The following is an 8,749-nucleotide window of genomic DNA, read 5'->3' on the forward strand; positions in this document are numbered from 1 at the left end:
CGGTTTCTCCCGGGCACCTTCTTTGCTCGCCGAGATCCGGCGATCGTGAACCAATTAGACCTTGTGTTTATGGAATCCTACATCAATATTCAAGGAAGAAGTGCGTACCACTTCAATGCACCGCTAGTGTTACTCGAGAAATGGGCAAAGTTTAGGAATGGTGATGATGACGGAATGAAACACATTGTGAATGGAGGACTCATTAGCAGGCTTGCGAAGCATTTCAATCCGAGATTCAACGAGAATAATGAGTATGCTCCACTTTCGGGAAACACGAGGATAAATGAAGATCTTCTTCTCATTCATCATCATTGGATAACCCTTGAGGGGGTTGATAAGCGGATCAAGTGGTTAACGAAAGGAAGTGATCCGATATATCTACCGATGACCGGCCTACCACAAATTTGCCCGAGAAGAGGCCCTTTGTCTCCAATCCCATCCTACCTCATCCCTCCAAACCCGACCCAACCAAGACAAGCACCACCACCTCCAAATCCCCAACAACAACAACAAGAGCAACAATCCCAAGATGAGAAGATCAAAGTGCCTCCCTACCCATTTCCTTATCAACCGTATAACCATCCTTACCCCTTCATCCTTCTCCGTGACGACTTTGTCACGGGAATTCTACAAGATTTGAACTTCCGTCAATACGAAACCAACGTGGACATTTACTATACACTCTATCCTCAATACCACGATTTGGCTCAAAAGGGAAAGATTAGTGAGGAAGGAGCATTTCCCTCATGGGCTCAAATAGACCTACTCTTCCCCAATTCGGAGAGGGCAAATGAAGGAGCAAATGGGAGACAAGAGGAGGGAAGCAACAATTCTTGCGGAGGGGACACGGTGGAGCTTGAAAGTGAAGAGGACGAGTTCATGGACCCGAGTATGAGTGATGCATCAAAGGAGATATGGGATAACGATCTAGAAGGAGATGATGCCGATTTCTAGAGGATTACTTCATAGCTAGGTGGAGCAGGCGAGAGGCACCCACCTAAGTTTAAGTGAAGTTCCCTCATCTCCTCTCTTTAATTTTCAAAGTTTCATGAAAAGAAGTTTGTGTTTTGTTCACTTGTATTTTATTTGTATTGATCATTGTTGGAGTAGTCCTAGCACCATAGAGGACTAACACCTCGGCCCCATGGAGGTGTTCTCATTTTATTGTTCCCACCTTTTCAAAATCCAAAATGACAAAAATTAGTTTCATGCATTGCATAGTGTGTGCATGAACTACACCCAACCTTAGGACATTAGCAACAATGTCTAGATCGGTTTGGGGAAGTACATGCATACACAACGGGAGGTAATCTAAATTATCCTCTCCGTCATAAACAAAAACCATGCATCATATAGTGTAGATTAGTGTAGCTTGCATTTAGTGTAGAAATCATGCATCATGTTTGCATAATTCCCATCATTTTGGCCATTGAGGACAATACCCATATTAGTGTGGGGATGTGGAATTCTAACTTAACTTTTATTCAAAAAATCCAAAAAAATTGAAAAATTTCGAAAAACCATAAAAATTTGAAAATTGGAAAAACCATAAAAAAGTTGACAATATTAGAAGGCCTTTGTACATATTTTAGGAGATGAGCAATGTTGAGGAAAGATCCTTGCATCCCCAAGGAAATACCCAAGGAGTTTATGAAGAAAAGGGAAGAAAAGAAGAAGAAGCAAGACTGAGGAGCAATCCGTGCGGATTGTCCTGAATCCGCCCGTCCCCAGCACGATAATCCGTGCGTCTTCCTTCAAAGACGCCCGTGCAGCAGCTACCAGAAGACGTGCGTCTTCTCCCAAAGACGCCCGGGCAGAGACTCACGAATCCGGTCGTCCCGTGCCTAAGACGCACGGATTCCAGTCCAGCACAAATCCGTTTCTTCGAGCTTCAAAGAAAGCAGCCCTTCCTTCGAAAAATACCGGCGTGTCCCTGCTCAAATCTAAAAAGTGTAATTACTAGTTTAGCCCTTAGTTAACCCTAATGCATCCACCTAATTTTCACTATAAATACCCCATTAGTCTAATTAGAAGAGCATGTTCTTCTTATCAATTATTAGAGTAGTTAATATCAATCAAATCTCTCTTTAGTTTTATAATCAACAATTAATCAAGTTTTAATACAAGTTTTATTTCCTTAATCTCTCTTTTGTTCATCCTTTATTTTGGGTAATTGAAGATTATTTGGGTTATTATTGGGAGATTGACAACCTCTGATTCAAGCATCAAGTACTTCTTTTATTCTTTGCTTTATTATTGGAATCATTAATAGGTATAATTCTCTTAATCCCTTTTTAATTATTGTTAATTACTTTCATTTATTCATCATGTTTCATTTTGTTGGTATGATTGACAACCTTGCTAGCATGATCAACATGATAATGAGTGAGTAGTGACCTAGCTAGGGTTAATGGGTAATTAGGGGAAACCAACATGGGGAATGATTCATGCTTAAATTAATATGCTTTCATGGTTTATTTGCTTGCTTGTTTTGATCTCAACTCATGCACATGTTATGTTTGATGAAATGCGAGCCTATGAATCCTTGCATTTTTTACCCATCACCTATCTTTTCAATGAGACTTGTAAGACATAAACCAACTCGAGTCTCATTAGACCATGCATGTTGTTGAGTAGGGAAAATTAAGTCGACTTGTAGGTGTTGTACAATCTAATCGATTCGGCTCCGGGACCCAAACTTTCCTAGGATTGTAAGATATAACCCAACTCAATCCATCACAACAATAATTGCTTGCTTATAATTTGAGAACATGTTTGTATGATCAATTCCCATGAATCCCCTATGACCCCATGATACCCTAGTGCTTTTTATCAATTGTTTACAACCCTTTCAATTCATCTTACTTATTTACTTTCATTGCTATTTAGTTTAGTGACCTTCTACATCAACCCAAATTGTGACACCCCTAAGACACCGCTAGTTTCAATAGAAATCTCATCTCAATTCCCGTCCCTTGGGATCCGACCTTTACTTGCCTCTTTACTAATTGTAGAGTTGTTTGTGAAGTTATAAATTGTGTTTTGGTCTAGGTGCTCCTAACGACAAGTTACCGAAAAGATTTAGTAAATATCCCAACCAATCTCCCTACCCTAAAAGGGTACTTCGTTAGAGAAGGGAATCAAGAGTACTTTCACGGGTTTCCCGAACCTTGGCACTATAAAGGAATGCAACTAGCTGGAATTGAGGTTTTCCACGATTGTTACTTCATTCTTTCAGAAACGGTTCCTACCGTCAAAACTCGTCAAACAGCTTGTTTAGACGAACAGGCTGTTAGCCTTCTGTTTGGAGAAGACCGATTTGTTAGAGCGGCATAGGATGAGATCATTACCATAATACTTCAGGATGATCGTTTCAACCCCACAACATTAATCACCGAAACCAGTTCAAATCAGCAGAAAGGATGGAGAAAGTCGATCAAGTGGACTAACAACCAAGAAAAGCTCTTCAAAGTCACCACTGGAGAAGGAGAGATGTTCAAAGGAGAACCTGAAGACAACGAATTCGAGTTAGAGTCGGAGTCGGAGTCGGAATCAGAGTCTGATGCTAGATAAGTCGCTAGAGAGTCTCGTTCTGTCGTCACTCCCCATCCCCTTGTTTCTCCTAGCATAGCGTCAAGTAGTAACAGTAGCTTGGGAAATGCCCCAACAGCTGTCCCTTTACCGCCACTGACTATTGAGCAGATGGCTTCTTTGTTTCAACTCTTTTCAAAATTTAATATGAATAAATCATATTCTGCTTACTCTTTCTGTTATTCTGAATGAAATTCTATTTACAATGATAATGAGGATGATCCTGACCCAGACTTAGTCGAATTACCACCCTATATGGTTAAAGAGATACTACATGAGGGGGAAGGGGCACCAGTTATAGAAAACACTGAACCCATTAATGTAGGAACCGAACTAGAACCCCAAGAACTTAGGATAGGGACGACCTTAAACCCAACTAATAGGGCCAACTTCATAGACCTCCTACACGAGTTCGAGGACGTTTTGGATTGGTCCTACAAAGACATGCCGGGAATCGACAGGGATATTGTAGAACACAGAATTCCAATAAAACCAGATTTTAAACCCGTAAAACAGAAGCTTCGTCGAATGAGGACCGAATGGGCTGTTAAAATCAAAGAAGAAGTCGATAAACAATTCAAAGTCGGGTTTATCAAAGTTTCTGAGTATTCAGACTGGGTGGCTAACATAGTCCCCGTACCCAAAAAGGATGGGCGAATCCGAGTTTGTGTTGATTTCAGAGACTTAAACAAAGTAAGTCCCAAAGACGAATTCCCTCTACCACACATCGATATATTGGTAGATAATACAGCAGATTACGCGTTGTTATCCTTCATGGACGGGTATGCAGGGTATAATCAGATCAAGATGGCCATAGAAGACATGTATAAGACAGACTTCGTTACTCAATGGGGCACATATTGCTATACTGTTATGCCATTTGAGCTAATCAATGCTGGAGCTACATATCAACGCACTGCGACCACATTGCTTCACAACATGATGCATAATGAAGTAGAAGTATACGTCGATGATATGATCGTCAAGTCTAAAGATAGGAAGGGGCACATTGATAACCTTCGCAAATGACTATGTGGCTTTATTTTGATCGATGCGGTATAAACAATGTGAACTTAGGATTGCATCTAGTTTATTTGGCATATTAGTTGGTAGAATCATTTGCATTAGGATGTGTATATGCTAGTTGCATCATGGCATGTAGTTGCATGCTAGAAAATTTTGCGAAACCGTCTATTTGGGAAGCTTGACAAGTGTATATAGGCCCTAGTAGATGCTTTTTATTCTTAAGACTTTGCTTGTTAGAATACTTGTAAAACACCCTAGGATGTGTCATGCTAGTATCCTTTGACCCATGGTTTAAGGCCTAGTCAAGAGTACCTTGTGGTGTGATAACTCCTTGGCTACCGTTTATTCCAAGGTGACCCTTGAAACCATGCATACTTCCATCATTCATCCATGTTCTACCATATATTTTTGTCATCAAAGGGAATGGGCACAAAAAGAAATCAATTTGAGTTCAATGAAATGAAAAGTGAAAGAAAGTTTGCAAAAATGCATCAAATGAAAAGAGGAGCAAAAATAGAACTCCTAAAGCTTCAAAAATAAGGCACCCTCGTTACTAATTGGGGTGACTTTGAAAATGTTCAAAAAGAAATGCAAAAAGTTGTCAAGTATTGAAATGCCAAAAATCAAAAAGAATGGCAAAGAAAGTGTTCTCAAAAAGTCAAATGCCAAAGAAATTGAAGATAACCCTAATGCATCCTCCCTAAAGAAATTGAAGATAACCCTAATTGAAGAATGCCTAAAGCTTCTCTCGGATAATCCCGGAGGCTCCTTGCTCAACTTAAAAAGTGTAATTACTAGTTTAGCCCTTAGTTAACCCTAATGCATCCTCCCTAATTTTCACTATAAATACCCCATTAGTCTAATTAGAGGAGCATGTTCTTCTTATCAATAATTAGTGTAGTTAATATCAATCAAATCTCTCTTCAATATTGTAATCAAATATTAATCAAGTTTTAATCCAAGTTTTAGTTCTTTAATCTCTCTCTAGTTCTTACTTTATTTTGGGTAATTGAAGATTATTTGGGTTATTATTGGGAGATTGACAACCTCTCAATCTAGGATTCAAGTACTTCTATTATTCTTGCTTTATTATTGGAATCATTAGTAGGTATAATCTCTTAATCCCTTTTTAATTATTGCTAATTACTTTCATTTATTCATCATGTTTCATTATGTTAGTATGATTGACAACCTTTCTAGCATGATCAATATGATAATGAGTGAGTAGTCTCTTAGCTAGGGTTTAATGGGTGATTAGGGGAAACCAACATGGGGAATGATTCATGCTTAAATTAATATGCTTTCATATCTTATTTGCTTGCTTGTTTTGATCTTAATACATGCACATGTTATATATGATGAAATGCTAAGCCTATGAATCCTTGCATTTACTATCATCTTCTATCCTTTCAACTTGACTTGTAAGACATAACCCAACTCGAGTCTTGTTAGACCATGCATGTGTTAAGTAGGGAAGATTAAGTCGACTTGTAGGTGTTGTACAATCCAAGAGATTCGGCTCCGGACCCAAACTTTCCTAGGATTGTAAGATATAACCCAACTCAATCCATCACAACAATAATTGCTTGCTTATAATTTGAGAACATGTTTGTATGATCATATCCCATGATTCCCCTATGAACCCATGACACCCTAGTGCTTTTTAATCAATTGTTTACACCCTTATTTTATTTATCTTGTTAGTTTATTTTCATTGCTATTTTAGTTTAGTAACCTTCTACATCAACCCAATTTGTGACACCCCTAGACACCACTAGTTACAATAGAATCTTCATTTCAATACCCGTCCCTTGGGATCCGACCTTTACTTGCCTCTTTACTAATTGTAGAGTTGTTTGTGAAGTATAAATTGTGTTTTGTATCGACCATTGACCAACGACCACATATGCTTAATTGTGAACACCAAATGGCTCCGATCAAAAATGGCGCCGTTGCCGGGGACGGTGTTTAATTGATTTAAGATTTCTTTTATTGTTTTTAGTTGTGTCTTTTTCACCTTGGGGAAGTAAAACTCCTCAAGGTTTTTTCTAATTGTTTTCGAGTTGTTTGATATTTTGCATGTCTAGAAGGTTACAAAGAGATTTGTTACCTTTTGACCGTGAAATCGAAAGAACCTTGACGAATAATAGGAGACTTGTTAGGAGGAATTTGGGAGGTGTTGGTAAAGTTGTTCAACCCACTAGTGAGTTTGTCAATCCTTTCGCAATAGAAGGAGAAGAAAACCCATTAAACAATACCACACAAAATCCACCTACAATGCCTAAATTCTCGTCACACTCTATACCCACCAAGGAGGATTTACCAAATGGTACTCCTACCCCACAACATCTTACCGGAAACTTTATTGCCAAGTCCGCCTTCATTCAACTAGTTGAGAGGAGCCAATTTGGGGGAATGCCTAGTGAGGACCCTCATTCTCATATGGAAACATTTTGTGATTATTGTGAAGCTATCTCTCAAACGGGCGTGACTCAAGACCAAATAAGATGGGTCTTATTTCCTTTTTCGTTAATCGGCACCGCAAAGCAATGGTTGAAGGGCCTTGATAAGGCCACCCTTGGAATAGATTCTTGGAAGAAGCTAGCTATAGCTTTCTACAAAAAATTCTACCCACCGGAAAAGACCAATATGCTAAGAGCTCAAATTACGGGTTTTAAGCAAAGGGATGAAGAATCTTTGTATGAAGCTTGGGAGCGGTTCAAAGGTATTTGTCGCTCATGTCCTCACCATGGACTTAGCGAATGGTTTTTAGTGCAACAATTTTGGAATGGTTTATATGAAGATTCAAGGAACATTCTCAATATGGGATCAAATGGAATGTTCACCGAAGTTGATGACAATCAAACATGGAACAAGATTGAGGAAATGGCGGTCCATTATTCGCAATATAGTAGGCCTCGCAAGGCTACTAGAGGAGGAAAGTATGAAGTGGACACCGTTACTCAATTGGGTGCTCAACTTAGTGCTCACATTGACACAATCAACTTGAAGTTTGAACAAGCTATGGCTAGACTTGAGGAAAACTCAAAATCATCAAAGCATCATGTCAATGCCATGACGGCATCCTCATCAATCCCAAGCGGGATATGTGAGAATTGTGGAACCTTGGGTCATGACTCAAGCGAATGTAGGGGAACAACCGAACAAGTTAATGCTTTCCAAGCTTACAAAAGTGGTACCCCTTATTCAAATTTTTACAATGAAAACACCAAGTTCCATCCAAATCTCTCATACAAAAGCCAAAATGTCCAAAACCCTCAAACAACATACACTCCACCACCCATGAGAAATCAAAATCAAAGACCCTTTTACAATCAAAACCAAGGTTACCAACATCAAAACCCTCATCCTCTCCATCTCAAAAACAAAAACCCTCAACAAAACTCACCAAAATCAAATCAAACCATCTTTCAAATAACAAATCAATCACTCCATCTTCATTAACAATCAAAACCAAGAACAAAATCTTCACCTTTGAGTCGATTTTTGTTCTCATAAAGGCAAAGCCTTTCACCTTCAAAATCGATTTGGGCATTCTACAAATTGAAGATTTTTGATCTTTTTCTTGGTTCGCTCATCAAATGGCAAGAACAAAGGGAGCAACAAAAGCAAAAGCAAAGGCAACAAAGGCACCAAAGGCTACAACTCTCTCTCAAAGGCAAAAAGCTCTACAAATGAAGAAAGCTTTGGCAATGGTGGTATCAACACCAAGCTTGGAAGTGCAACAACCTCAACAAATTCCTATGGAAGCATCACCCTCTACTCCGGTAATTAATCAACTCTTGCATTATCCGGAGGTAACATTCATTTCCGATTCCCATAGAAATACATTTGTCAAGTTTGCTATGAAACAAATTCAATCCACCAAATTCATATGCCAAGATGCTTTAGAGAAGTTGGGTGTTCTTGAACAAACAAGAGTCTTTTTCAATGCCATGGGTTTAAAGAAATTGTTTGAAATGAAGGAAGTAACATACCCCTCCCTTGTCTTGGAATTCTTAAGTTCTTTAAAAGTGACAAAAGTTGAGAATAGGGAAAATATTGAGTTTCGTCTAGCTAACACTAGTAGACGCATTACCTTTCCGGAATTGGGTGAAATTTTGGGTCTTAG

At 38.9% G+C, this 8,749-nt stretch overlaps 1 non-coding gene across 1 annotated transcript; it reads right to left on the bottom strand.

Moving 5' to 3' along the window:
- Positions 1-7,266: 7,266 nt before the first annotated feature.
- LOC141645613 (small nucleolar RNA R71) lies at positions 7,267-7,373 on the bottom strand. Its single transcript, XR_012545091.1, has one exon. It is a non-coding gene; the product is annotated as a small nucleolar RNA R71 (small nucleolar RNA).
- Positions 7,374-8,749: the final 1,376 nt, after the last annotated feature.

Source organism: Silene latifolia, chromosome 2 (genome assembly GCF_048544455.1).
Source record: "Silene latifolia isolate original U9 population chromosome 2, ASM4854445v1, whole genome shotgun sequence".
Lineage (NCBI taxonomy): Eukaryota > Viridiplantae > Streptophyta > Magnoliopsida > Caryophyllales > Caryophyllaceae > Silene > Silene latifolia.